The sequence below is a fragment of the Polypterus senegalus genome, chromosome 6 (assembly GCF_016835505.1).
Source record: "Polypterus senegalus isolate Bchr_013 chromosome 6, ASM1683550v1, whole genome shotgun sequence".
Classification (NCBI taxonomy): domain Eukaryota; kingdom Metazoa; phylum Chordata; class Cladistia; order Polypteriformes; family Polypteridae; genus Polypterus; species Polypterus senegalus.
In genome coordinates this window covers 109,971,343-109,986,390 of record NC_053159.1, presented here as the reverse complement: position 1 = coordinate 109,986,390, position 15,048 = coordinate 109,971,343, and the positions used below count along the sequence as shown (strand labels likewise).

At 38.6% G+C, this 15,048-nt stretch overlaps 1 protein-coding gene across 3 annotated transcripts in view; it reads right to left on the bottom strand.

Annotated features, from left to right (window-relative positions):
- LOC120531385 (ras-like protein family member 10B) overlaps nucleotides 1-7,055 on the bottom strand; it is a 52,296-nt gene extending 45,241 nt beyond the window's left edge. Inside the window, exon 1 of one of the 3 annotated variants that reach the window (XM_039756760.1) lies at nucleotides 6,180-7,055. The gene's annotated coding sequence lies outside the window, so the exon portion shown is untranslated. Of the gene's footprint in view, nucleotides 1-5,431; nucleotides 5,807-6,179 lie in introns of those variants that run through there. The other 2 variants (XM_039756757.1, XM_039756758.1) reach the window with 2 other exon arrangements.
- Nucleotides 7,056-15,048: the final 7,993 nt, after the last annotated feature.

Here is a 15,048-nt window from a genome sequence, read left to right as displayed (position 1 = left end):
AGAATAAGTCACCACATAGATGCCCAAGTACAATAACATTTAATTTGATCATAGTGCACAACCCAGCTGCAGTCTCATGCATTTTAGACAAAACAATACAGTTAGTTAGCAGCTGACAAAAGAGACAGTGACAGCTCCAGCCATGAACAGTAAATTGAACTTCATAGTGCAGCGCACAGGGTACACGGTGAGATTCACTTCCTAAGAGATCTTATACACAGATTTTGGTATTAATTATTCCTGGTTACCCTTAGTCAAAACTTAGTACATCTGTTTAAATTCAAATTATTTACAGGGCATTTTTGCAGATAAATGATATCACCTAGGCCATATTTAGGCTGAACTGAAAAATCTTGTGGTTTCAAGTCTAATGCCCTAAGCTTTATGCCATATTGGTAATTTGTGAACATAACTGTGCAGTTTAATCAAATCACACACTCTTGAAATAACCCAACATTTGCTTATTTAGGATGAAATGTCACCAAGACAAAATCCAGAGACAATCTAATGGCTAGGCTGCAGCATCAATTACTGATTCACACTTACAAGTATATTTTCTATGACCACTAAATTAAAAAAGTGTAATGAATTTAACAGCATCTTGTACCATTTTCCTTGGATGACTACATCATATCAGTAATATAATTTTGTGCAAGCTATTTGTCTACATAACCCTACAGAATCATGACTGATCAAGTTCTAAGAATACAAGCAATTTACTCCAAGTAAGCCAATCTTGAATGCCCTTCTACAATTATTTGAGTGATATTTTTTACTATATGAAAACGTATATATATATATATATACAGTATATATATATATATATATATACAGTGGTGTGAAAAACTATTTGCCCCCTTCCTGATTTCTTATTCTTTTGAATGTTTGTCACACAAAATGTTTCTGATTATCAAACACATTTAACCATTAGTCAAATATAACACAAGTAAACACAAAATGCAGTTTTAAATGATGGTTTTATTATTTAGGAGAAAAATCCAAACCCACATGGCCCTGTGTGAAAAGTAATTGCCCCTGAACCTAATAACTGGTTGGGCCACCCTTAGCAGCAATAACTGCAATCAAGCGTTTGCGATAACTTGCAATGAGTCTTTACAGCTCTGGAGGAATTTTGGCCCACTCATCTTTGCAGAATTGTTGTAATTCAGCTTTATTTGAGGGTTTTCTAGCATGAACCGCCTTTTTAAGGTCATGCCATAGCATCTCAATTGGATTCAGGTCAGGACTTTGACTAGGCCACTCCAAAGTCTTCATTTTGTTTTTCTTCAGCCATTCAGAGGTGGATTTGCTGGTGTGTTTTGGGTCATTGTTCTGTTGCAGCACCCAAGATCGCTTCAGCTTGAGTTGACGAACAGATGGCCGGACATTCTCCTTCCGGATTTTTGGTAGACAGTAGAATTCATGGTTCCATCTATCACAGCAAGCCTTCCAGGTCCTGAAGCAGCAAAACAACCCCAGTCCATCACACTACCACCACCATATTTTACTGTTGGTATGATGTTCTTTTCTGAAATGCTGTGTTCCTTTTACGCCAGATGTAACGGACATTTGCCTTCCAAAAAGTTCAACTTTTGTCTCATCAGTCCACAAGGTATTTTCCCAAAAGTCTTGGCAATCATTGAGATGTTTCTTAACAAAATTGAGACGAGCCCTAATGTTCTTTTGCTTAACAGTGGTTTGCGTCTTGAAATCTGCCATGCAGGCCGTTTTGCCCAGTCTCTTTCTTATGGTGGAGTCGTGAACACTGACCTTAATTGAGGCAAGTGAGGCCTGCAGTTCTTTAGATGTTGTCCTGGGGTCTTTTGTGACCTCTCGGATGAGTCGTCTCTGCGCTCTTGGGGTAATTTTGGTCAGCTGGCCACTCCTGGGAAGGTTCATCACTGTTCCATGTTTTTGCCATTTGTGGATAATGGCTCTCACTGTGGTTCGCTGGAGTCCCAAAACTTTAGAAATGGCTTTATAACCTTTACCAGACTGATAGATCTCAATTACTTCTGTTCTCATTTGTTCCTGAATTTCTTTGGATCTTGGCATGATGTTTAGCTTTTGAGGTGCTTTTTGTCTACTTCTCTGTGTCAGGCAGCTCCTATTGAAGTGATTTCTTGATTGAAACAGGTGTGGCAGTAATCAGGCCTGGGGGTGGCTACGGAAATTGAACTCAGGTGTGATACACCACAGTTAGGTTATTTTTTAACAAGGGGGCAATTACTTTTTCACACAGGGCCGTGTAGGTTTGGATTTTTTTTCTCCCTAAATAATAAAAACCATCATTTAAAACTGCATTTTGTGTTTACTTGTGTTATATTTGACTAATGGTTAAATGTGTTTGATGATCAGAAACATTTTGTGTGACAAACATGCAAAAGAATAAGAAATCAGGAAGGGGCAAATAGTTTTTCACACCACTGTATATATATATATATATATATATATATATATATATATATATATATATATATATATATATATATATATATATATAATTGAATATTTTTACAAACTCAGAAGTAGTAGTTATTCGTGCCACTGTGTCACAGCTCCTGTGTTCTAATCCTGATCCTGGCACTGGCTCTATTGAGTAAAGCATATTCTCTATTTGGGGGTTTTCTACAATGTCCCAAAGGAATATGTGGTATAACATAACATTACATGCTCAAACCCACTTCATGTATTTCAGAGTTATAAGGGACCAAAGTCTATTACACCCAGCTGGCTAAAAGGCAGGAAACAGCCATGGACAAAGCACCCACAATGACACTCACACAGGAAACAATTTGGAAATGCCATAAAACAAGCTGACAATGTGAGAGGAAAATACCATATATGCAGACATGGGGAGTGCAAACTTCAAAAGCACAATAACAGTCGGGTAGATTTGAACTCAGGATGCCGGATCTGAGAGCCAAAAAGCAAACTGAATGAAAAAGTGTTGGGTTGTTTAGGAATTCTAAACTGGCTTAGTGTGTTAATGAGTCGATTGATGTGATAGACTGGTGCCCTTTCAAGGTTTGATTACATTCTTGCATCTGATTCAGCCAGAAAAGGCTCTGACACCATACAATTGTCACTAGATTAAACAGGCTGGAAAATAAATAAACTGAGGAACAGACTTAGAAATAGTATAAGATGTAGATATACACCCTAAAATGTGTGCACCTAACTTTAAACATTAAGTAACTGATGCCATCACGCCTTTCACGTTAGCTCAATCTCTGCACATTTTATTCCATATAATTAAAAGTATTAACTGGCTCAACAAGCTGTAAAAGTTGGCCAGAAAAAAAAGGTGTTTTAATCAGGATTCTTCTATAATCATAATATAACAACTCATATATTTAAATATACTTAAAAAAATGTGTATATTAGGCTTTTGAACTAAAAAAAAAAATGACATAAAAAATTCTTATTGTTACAAACTCTAAATATCAAGATGTGTATTGCTATTATACGTCATTTTTCTAAACCTGAATACACGTGAAGCAATGAACACAGAAGATTATCAAGGTACACCTTTATTAACATTAAGTGCACATTTAAATCTAAAAGAATGTCTTTTTAAAATCAAAAGACCCAAATATCAAGACTACGGTCGGCTAAATAAGTAGTCCATGTATTTTCTTACCTTCTTTCAAGCACAGCCAACAAATGTCAATTATGAAATGTTAATATTTAAATATGGATCCTTAAACTTATTTAATCAAAAAATGAAAATAAATATTTCATAAAACTCCTGTTTCTTAAATATTCCAAATGAAAAAAATTTACCATAAGAAATGCATCACTTATAAATATCATTTTTTGATTGCAGTGACATGGTCAACATCATAACTATGCTCATTTCAAGAGATTAAGATACTTTCCTGCAGGTACTTTGGAACCCACTTTTCAATTTTAGTTTTAGAAGCAACTGGCAACAAAGGTACATATGGCAGCCTAATAAACTAAATTTGCCACTTTAGCGATGCTTCCCATAAAAGAGTTAAATAAAAGTGAAATACATTGTTTACCAAGTGGCTAGCTGAAGATACAAATATTACGACACTCTGGTCTTCTCTTGAATCAGATTTTCCATTTTCCAACAAGTGTGCTAAGATGGGGTGTCACGCTACATGTTTCTGTCTCAGCCACTTGCAGTGACTTGCATTTTAAGATTCAAAGCCCTGAATTGTTCCTGTTTTTAAAGTGAAGGTGTGACAAATATTGTGCTATGGTCTACAAAACTTTTTGATGGTCTTCTTAGAAAAATGAAAGAAAAAATTCAGTGTTCTGAATCCTACGGAGCAGGTCATTTGCAATTAAGGAAAAACATGTCTTTTGAATTAGCAGTAACTGGTCTCTCACTAAGAAAATGGCTTGAACGAAAAACTGCAGCCACCTTGGGCCCTTCAACATCTGAGTTTGACAGCCCTGTGCTAAGATAATAAGAAAAATGTTACTTGAGTGAAATGTTTATCCTTTTAAGTATGATTAGCCTCTATTCCAACCTCAGCCTCAACAATTCATTTTAAGTTTGCCTCAAATGCTTGTGATATAGTTTGGAAAAACATTACATAAAAGGTAAAACTGCAAATAGAAAAGCCCAAAAACAGTTACAGAAATTTGATTGTTTCCTCAACTTTTTTCACAATGTAGTTTTTGAGATAGTTTTTTTGTTTAAACAGAAATGTTAATTTAAATTAAAACAGAAAAAATATTTCAAATTATTTACTGCTTTGTCTTTTTTTTTTAATAAGCACAGGGTTAACTGAAACCACCCTAATGTCTCTCACAGGAAATGAATTCCATTGAAAGCATGCCTTTGTATGTTAGAATCCAGGATTACAGTCTTACTGCCAAAACAAAATGAATCAGGGCAAAAGTTCACCTTTCTCATATTCTTCTCAATGATAATAAATCTTGATAAACTGCCCTCTTAATAAAATGTAAAAAGTATTACTCAATGATCATGTCACGCATTAGACCAGTGTACTCTGTCCAAGGTTGGCTCCCTGTCTTGCATCCCATGCTAAAATGGGCCCTGGCTCCCTGTCACTCCAAATAGGAATGACTGAGTGAGAAAATAAAAGTAATTATTTAGTAAGGTTAATAATATTCAATAGAATGGGAAAGCACTGTATTATTATTATTACAGAATCACCGCCTACATAAAATAAAGATGCTTGAGTGTTAAAGAAAAATAATCCAAAAAGTTTTAAAAAATGAACATATTGTGTGATATTAAAATTAAAAGATGGTTGTTTATGTATTAAATATGACACGATGGTACGAATTATTAATGTTAATTTAAAGAGATAACGAGATGCCAGTTATCCAAAAGCTCAAAATTTGCATCTGATTAGGCAATCAGTGAAATTAATTTCTGGCAATGTCCCGGGAAACTGCATGTAAATTACATCGTTAAAGAGTTTACCTTGAAAGAAAGCAGACTACGATTTGTGCAATCTGAAGTAATCCTGACGTTCAGCCATTTGGCAACTGGCGATCTGTTCCAACTGCATCGACGTCCAAGACTCCACGACAACAATCTGCTGGCCTCTCTCACCTTAAAAGGTGGGAACGAGAGGTTGCGGGGCTTGTGGCCACGGTGAGGCCCACCTGGGTACCTTGCATTACAGGAATCTGTCACGGCACTTACAAACAAGGTCCAGTTTAACCAAAACTGAACCTAGTCGTTCAAGGCCTCGAAGAAGAGAAAGGAAATTGCACCGATCTTCTGCCGTTTCTTTGAGACGCGCGCTGAGAGTGAGGCGCTACAAAACTGGAGTCAGGACGCTGGCCAGCGCATGCAGGCAGGCGCTCGCACACGCGCAGCGCGCTCACGACAGCCAATCAAGCACGTCTTGCCGCTCGGGTTGGGGGGGAGGTTGTATGTTAAAGAAATAACCTGCGCGTTCAGAACAGTGACCCCGAGGTGAAAGCGAGCGGCATGTTATTTACTGCCCGCTACATCGTTTGGGCGACGCGACGACGGACCGTCGCTGTACGCGCCACTCGACGGAGCGCTCGATGCGACGTCTCCCGTGACCCGTTCGTTAGCCGTTTTGAACCCCCCACACTGGTCGAAGCCCAGACCGGACAACCCCAAATGTGAGAGGAGGACGCACGTTGCAAATGCTCCTTCTTTTTCTTTGCGTTCCTCAAAGCGGAACCGCACTTACCTCTTGCATGCTACGCGCGGCTGGGCTGCAGAAGACCGCGAAGTGATGCTCTGCTGTCCGCTCGTGCTGCCTCTCCGACACAATAACAGAGATGAGAAAAGAGGCTCTTACTTTAGCTTCAGCCCTCTGCGCCTTTGCAATTTTCTCCGCTGCTTACAATAATATATTCCGCTTTCTCGTACGAGAGAATCCAATGTACGTCACCGGGTCAAAAAGCCCGTCAAGTTGCAGCTGGCGCGACCCTCTCGCCCTTGCAAGCCTCCCCGGCGAATACAAATCTGCGGGCCATGAAGGAGATGGGCAGCGACGTGGCAGATTACTTGGCCCACCACAGAATACTCTCGGAAGTACAAAAGCAGCGCCTTTCGGCATTCATAAATTATGTATTGCAACTCCTTTCAGCAGTAAACATTGTTCTTAAATCATCCATTGAAACGCCATTCGGCACTGAACATCCGTTCCAAGACACGGCAATGATGTTTAAGATCACTTTGAAAAAGAACCTTCCTTTTTCCTCTTTTTCGTAGGGCGTTGTTATTCCATTAACGGACAAAATAAGAGAACAATTGTGGAGAGCGGAGACATGAGTCCTATCTTTTTCAGAGATTGCTGCTGCAGTAGGCTGGAACAAATGCTGGTGTCAGCTGAGGTAGCTATTAAAATGAAGTGTCCGTCATAACAGGCAGATATACATGAAAAAGCACCCCCCTTTGACAACGTTTTGCACGGCTGTTTCATTCAATACAAACAGCAGCTCATTCTGAAAAGAGGTAAGCCGTGCAGGATCAACAGCGCATAAGCCCAAAGTTTGAATCCTGCTCAGGTCATGCGCTGCGTATGTTGAGGGTAGTTTGTGCGTTCTGCTCATCTTGTTCGCGTCTCCCTTCACAGCCCGTTAGGTGGTGGTGGCTCAAAACAGGCCCAGTAGCATGAAATGGCCAGGGATGAGTAACCTCGGGTATGGAGGCTCCAGAATGCATAAGCCGCATTAGAATGTTTTGACGGAGGTGGCATTCGGTGGACAGAAATAGTTCTGAAGAGGGCAAAGGAAGAAAAGAGACAGTTAAGGACAAAGGGCACACTTAAAGCAAAACCTTTGTATAGAAGTGAAACATTTGTATTTTTCCGTGTCATTTTCTTTACTGCTTAATCCAGACTTTCAAGGGTGCTGGAGCCTATCCCAGCTAGAAGAGAGCACAAGGCAGGAACAAGCCCTGAATAGGGTGCCAGTCCAAAGCATGGTGAGCACACACACTCACCAAACAAAAGGGACAGTTTGGTGTCACCAGTTCACTTAACCTGCATGTCTTTTTACATTGGGAGTAAACCCACACAGACTCAAGGAGAACATGCAAACTCCATGCAGGGAAGACCTGAGGACGTGTCTGTACCCTTGTCTCCTTACTGTGGGGCAGCAGTGCTATCACTGTAATGCCCCACATTAATATTGAAATTTAAAAAAATAATACATTTTTCTGTGAAATTTGTGAAAAAAACACATACATTTAACTGTGCCTGTGATAGCCTAATGATATTATACTTAGTGGCTTTTTTGGCTTGTTTTTGGAGAAGAGCTCTATGCACTGATGTTTTGAGTGACTTAAGCTGTCCCCATGACACCATCCCTGCTGCAGTGGCTGTCACTTTCCTCATTGTTAACCAATTACTGCTGCAAATGGAACATCATTTTGTCTTAATTTGAATTATCTTGCTTGTGAAGATTCAGTACTCTTATTTGTTTCTTTTTTTCCTTAAATGGCACTCAGACAATAATGAGATGAAAAGCCTACAGAAGACCAGCTATAACTCTTCGATTCAGGGGAAGGTCTCATACTCTGCTTCTGGAAGACCACCATTTCTTGCTGTTAAGAAACAGTTTTTTTTTTAATTTTGCCCTTTTAGTGTTCTTATGTTCATATTTTCAAAACTCTTAATTTTTTAGGCGTGGTCTCACGTAATGCAAGAAGCACCCACTGTGATAGCCATGTCTGTCTGTCTATAACAACTTGGCCCACCTTGGACCAATTTTATTCAAATTTTGCACATTTATTCTTCAAACAAATTCAGTCTCTTGCTGCTTTAGGTAAGTTAACTATACACATACAAAAAAGTACTTTTCTGGAAATGAGTGGAAGTGGAAAGCAATTCTGTAAACATATGTAAGGCTGAATTGATAGAACTGATGTTAACTGCAGATTATTAATGTAACAAACTTATGTTATCAATCTGCAGTGAAACAATGTTTGATCTGATTAATTACATAGGAAAGGAAGGTGCAGCAAAAGTGATGTCAACCTAGCATGGGGTTAGAAGGCGAGTGAAGCATGCAGCATGGATTGCACTGTAGTTTGCAGTTTCTAAAGTGCACAAAAAGGCTGACAATGCCGCAGATAGCGAGGGCAGGGCAGCGTTACACTTTGTGCAGGCTGTAAGAGTTGCTTAGCGGAAAAATGTACAACAGGCTGAGTTGGAGTTACGGTTCATCCTTACCCAAAAATCTGCTTTTGTGTGTGTTCAGACTAGAATTATAAAAAAAAAAAATGTTAGATAATTGTCACCTTCAGTATTCCCACTATACAATAAACCAGTTCCTCTCTAAGTTCTTATTTAATCATTACTGGTTACTTATTTGGCTGCCACCTTTATCCAAGGCGACTTACAACATTTGAAGTCCAATGGGTTAAGTTTCTTTTGTTTTTCTAATTGGAGCACAGGACATGGTCACACGGTGTCAGTAGCAGGACTTGAACTCACAACCTGAGGGTGTGAAGTCGCTGGACCAAAGTCTTAACCACACTGCCTGCATTATTTGTACAACTGTAATGAATTTCTGGGTCTTAAATAATATTAATAGCTAGATTGGGAACTGATTGCCTTTCTCCTTTCATATAGTAATATTTACACTGATTTTATGCTAGTATTGGCCATTTTGCCTTAATAGTTATTTTTCTGTTTTTAATTATTAGATACTACTCTATTGGGTATAACTTCAAAAATGTTAAGTTTAAGAACATTGAACAACAGTTAGTTACAGACCCTCCACCCCAAACACAAAACAATCAATATTGGTTTCACATCACCAAAATGAAAGCTATTGAGCCACCATAAACCTATTTAGGTTAGACTTTTAACTACGAGGCATTTTAAAAAATGCTGTTTAAAAAGCAATTATTTAATGTAGTCCACTAACACATGTAATTGCATTCTGTCAGAATTGTTATTTGTCAGCATGAATGATTGTTACAAAACTGTTTAATAAACAAAAATATGCTGACTGTTGGATGACGTAAATAAAACAAATGTGTAATGCTCCACCTTTCACATCCAGCTAACTTCTAACTTCTGAATTGTTTTCTTCTGAGAACACCATCAGCATATTTTGTGGACCACCACAATATTTTATTGAAGCAGATATTGCGTAATGGAGGTGTAGGTACAAGTAGGATCAAGTTAGCTGATCATTTTTTGGCTCGCTTTCCATCTCATCATTGTTTGGCTGCTGGAAGGAAGATTCTAAATCTTAAAAAGCCAGTCAATTACATTGAAAGGAACAGGAATGGGTTATTTTAATGACAGTATTTGATAACTAATTAAGAAAGAATTGGTGATTGAAGTGCACTTTTTTTATACAATTTATGTGGAAGGGTTTGGGCAGAAAATAAAATATTATAATACCAGAAAAGGCAAACAAGCTACAACAAGGAGCCGTTTTGTTTCCATACATTTTTTTGTATATACAGTATTACAATATATATTTGTATATATATATATTTTGTATATATTAATCATGTGTTTTCTACTTCAACAACAAATTTTCTTTAATGCAAGCTTGTCTTCTATCAGATGAGCTGTCACAACTGTCACTCTGTAATCTTAACATATTTAGATAGGTATACAGTGGTGCTTGAAAGTTTGTGAACCCTTTAGAATTTTCTATATTTCTGCATAAATATGACCTAAAACATCATCAGATTTTCACTCATGTCCTAAAAGTCGATGAAGATAAACCAGTTAAACAAATGGGACAAAAATATTATACTTGGTCATTTATTTATTAAGGAAAATGATCGAATATTACATATTTGTGAGTGGCAAAAGTATGTGAACCTTTTCTTTCAGTACCTGGTGTGACCCCCCTTTGCAGCAATAACTGCAACTAAACGTTTACGGTAACTTTTGATCATTCCTGCACACCGGCTTGGAGGAATTTTAGCCCATTCCTCCGTACAGAACAGCTTCAACTCTGGGATGTTGGTGTGTTTCCTCATATGAACTGCTCGCTTCAGGTCATTCCACAATATTTCGATTGGATTAAGGTCAGCACTTTGACTTGGCCATTCCAAAACAATAAATTTAATCTTCTTTAACCATTCTTTGGAAGAAAGACTTGTGTGCTTAGGGTCGTTGTCTTGCTGCATGACCCACCTTCTCTTGAGATTCAGTTTGTGGACAGATGTCCTGACATTTTCTTTTAGAATTCTCTGATATAATTCAGAATTCATTGTTCCATCAATGAAGGAAAGCCGTCCTGGCCCAGATGCAGCAAAACAGGCCCAAACCATGATACTACCACCACCACGTTTCACAGATGGGATAAGGTTCTTATGCTGGAATGCAGTGCTTTCCTTTCTCCAAACATAACGCTTTTCATTTAAACCAAAAAGTTCTATTTTGGTCTCATCCGTCCACAAAACATTCTTCCAATAGCCTTCTGGTTTGTCCGCGTGATCTCCTTGCAACCCTGCCATGCACAGCATTGTTGTTCAGTGTTCTCCTGATGGTGGACTCATGAACATGAACATTAGCCAATGTGAAAGAGGCCTTCAGTTGCTTAGAAGTTACCCTGGGGTCCTTTGTGACCTCGCCGACTATTACACGCCTTGCTCTTGGAGTGATCTTTGTTTGTCGACCACTCCTGGAGAGGGTAACAATTGTGTTGAATTTCCTCCATTTGTACACAATCTGTCTGACTGTGGATTGGTGGAGTCCAAACTCTTTAGAGATGGTTTTGTAACCTTTTCCAGCCTGATGAGCATCAACAACTCTTTTTCTGAGGTCCTCAGAAATCTCCTTTGTTCGTGCCATGATACACTTCCACAAACATGTGTTGTGAAGAGCAGACTTTGATAGATCTCTGCACTTTAAATAACACAGGGTGCCCATTCACACCTGATTGTCATCCCATTGATTGAAAACATCTGACTCGAATTTCACCTTCACACTAACTGCTAATCCTAGAAGTTCAAATACTTTTGCCACTCACAAATATGTAACATTCAATCATTTTCCTCAATAAATAAATGACCAAGTATAATATTTTTGTCTCATTTGTTTAACTGGTTTCTCTTCATCTGCTTTTAGGACTTGGGTGAAAATCTGATGATGTTTTACGTCATATTTATGCAGAAATATAGAAAATTCTAAAGGGTTCACAAACTTTCAAGCACAACTGTACATTTGATGCTTTTGTCCAAGTTTTTGAACTTATATAGCCCACTTACACACTCACATGGCTAATTTAAAGCCCCCCAACCACAGCAGAAGCATTTTTGACATGTAGGAGACAAACTGAAATGGCAGTAGAAAAACTTAAGAGTGTCACAGGGAAAAAGTGTAAACATATTGGAGGACTGGTACTTGAGCTCTCTGTCAAAGCTGGAGCTGTGGGGCAGCGGTGGTGGCAGCAAAACAAGCCACTGTCCTGCCAGGTGTCTTAGTTTGTTCAGATCCTGAAGCCTTCTTTCTTGATCTGTTCTTTTAAAGCCACAAGGTACTATTAATGAGGCACAGTGATAAATAATGTAGTCTCCAATTCATAGCTGTAACATTTGCACCCTTGGGTGTATTTGTCTTAAAGAATTTGGCTTCACAAAACTGAAATAAACACAGGGGGAAAACATTGGGAATTACGGCTACTGATTTTCATGGTAAAAAAAACGCACACTTTTGTAAATTTGTGATATGTTAGAATGATATTAGTAATGAGCAAATTAAATAACAAATTCAATTACCAACAGGAATTGGCTTCTAAAAATGAAATTGAATGAAGCAAAAATCAGTAACCACGTTGGGTCCAAGGGATCAAGCTGGAAAATATTGTAAGCCCTCTGCATGTTGTAAGGAAGGCTGCAGTGAAAGAATCTGCTTAAGATGAGCATAGTGTGGGTTTGAAAAGAGCTTCATCCACGTAACCTCTTTGCATGTTTTTTTTTTCTTGCTTGGTGGTCTTATTTTTCACATGACAGTCAACGCTTGGTCTTTGAATCATTGAGAACTATTGGCTCAAATTTGTAGACTGTTTCAAGAAAGAGGGACAGACTTATTGTAAAGCTGATAAAGTCTATACGGTAATAGACACGTAATGGGTTAGCCAAAAAAAGAATCAGGCTTTGTTTTTTGCTTTTCCTCCCATATCCTATAGAGTGACAGGTTAGATTCATTAACAATTCTAAATCTGACCTGTGTGAGAATGATTTTGGGTGTGTGTCTGAGTGGAGTAGAAAGAAATGGCCGTTGCACTGCTCCATTTTGTTAGGCATTCAGTTGCACAGAAGGTTCGTTCAGAGAAGAGACTTAGCTGTGGAGAAAAACTATCTCTACAGTGCTCTCCTCCAAGCTTCAGATTTGCCAGAGGATGAGTCCTGTCTAGGAAGGGAAGAAGTAGTCATACTTTATATATATATATATATATATACATAAAAATTAATAAATTAAACTGCAAAGAACCTAAAAGTGAAATGAGTACTGACATTTGGACTACATGGCAAAGACGAAGGCTGCACTTCACAGCAAGCAAAGTTCATCCCTTGAATGTGGAACCAAGATGCAGAATTCTGCATGGCATTGCCAATCATCTGTTGTGTGCCAAGATAAATCTGAACACTTAAGCAGCTACTTAACAGCCAATCATGGATTTGCTTTCTCATGTTGGCCTGATATTGTCTAAACAACTCATCCTTAACTATAAACCTTTAGCTTTTACCCAGTTTTAGTTCATATGGATACAAACATCTTGTGTCGCCGTCTAATGGTTTAGCTCGGTCTCACTCCTGGCTGCACATTACAGCAAGCACAAGCTGACTGTGATGTTACAGCAATACGAAAACGCTAGTGCAATCAACAAAATTCAGAAGATCCTAACTAACAAAGAACAGCCAGCTTCACTTGTCTTAGATGTTTCTCCATCTTGTCTGTCTTGCATACTATCTTTTATGTCAGTATATAAATGGTTATCATATTTCTATCATCCTTGTGTTTGTCATTAAATTGAATCATTCTGTTTCTGAAAAATAATTGTGCTTCAAAACAAGTCACATGGCTGAGGTCCCTTTATACAAAGAAAATAAAGTAAAAGCCTTGCTGAATTGTTTAATTATTGGCACTGCCAATCAATCAAGTGAATCCATTCTTCATGCCCGTATTTTCCTGCGGTAAACCATTTAATGGACATGTTCTCAGTGCTGCTCAGAAAAGCTCATACACCCTGTGACCCTGAATTAACTTGTTAATTAAAAAAAGAAACTTATCCTCTACCAGGACAAGTTTGATAAAACCTTTTAGAGTCAGTAATCGGCCAGGAGAAAGCTTGTCCATCTGCGTAATTTATTTACTCTTGCAGCATCTTGCTGAAGAAGGATCATCCATCAGAGCAGTAAATTACAGCATGGTCAGAATGGTCAAAAAGTATAAGTAAGGGGTTATATTTATAGACAATTGAATTTGCATAACAGTGCTGACTTAATGCTTACATATCATACTGTGATTGGTTAAAAGACATGAGGTGTTTTGGCATAGAGCACAACCAGCCAAAAATAAAAGTCTTTCCCCATTACATACTTGTTCTTCAATATCTCTTGAATTCTGTTAGGAAAACTGCCTGTGTGCCAACTAGCAAGTCTTACTAGGCACATGAAAGAACATTATATCAGCCAGTTTCTGGAACCATCCCCCTGGAACATTCTGCTTGTTAATGTGACCATTTCAGCAGCCTCTTCATGACATTATAAAAATGCTTATATATTTCACTGTGCATTGCAAACCAAAATACTTAACTATTTTTACCTCTAAATTATTATTCCCTCATAAATGACACTAAGACGTATTGAGAATGTTCTGCTATGGTATGTGTTACACTTTCATCTAGAACATCTTGCATAATACAAACATGAGGAAATCATTCAAGCCGTAAAACATAGATAGACAGATATTTACACTATATGGCCAAACATTTGTGGACACCTGACCATCACACCTTCTTCTTCTTCTTTCGGCTGCTCCCGTTACGGGTTGCCATAGCGGATCATCTTCTTCCATATCTTTCTGTCCTCTGCATCTTGTTCTGTTACACCCATCACCTGTATGTCCTCTCTCACCACATCCATAAACCTTCACTTAGGCCTTCTTCTTTTCCTCTTCCCTGACAGCTCCATCCTTAGCATCTCTCCTCTGCACATGCCCAAACCAACTCAATCTCGCCTCTCTGACTTTGTCTCCCAACCGTCCAACCTGAGCTGACCCTCTAATGTACTCATTTCTAATCCTGTCCATCCTCGTCACACCCAGTGCGAATCTTAGCATCTTTAACTCTGCCACCTCCAGCTCTGTCTCCTGCTTTCTGGTCAGTGCCACCATCTCCAATCCATATAACATAGCTGTTCTCACTACTGACCTGTAGACCTTCCCTTTCACTCTTGCTGATACCCATCTATCACAAATTACTCCTGACACTTGTCTCCACCCATTCTACCCTGCCAGCACTCTTTTCTTCACCTCTCTTCTACAATCCCCATTACTCTGTACTGTTGATCCAAAGTATTTAAACTCTTCCACCTTTGCCAACTGTATTCCCTGCATCCTCACCATTCCACTG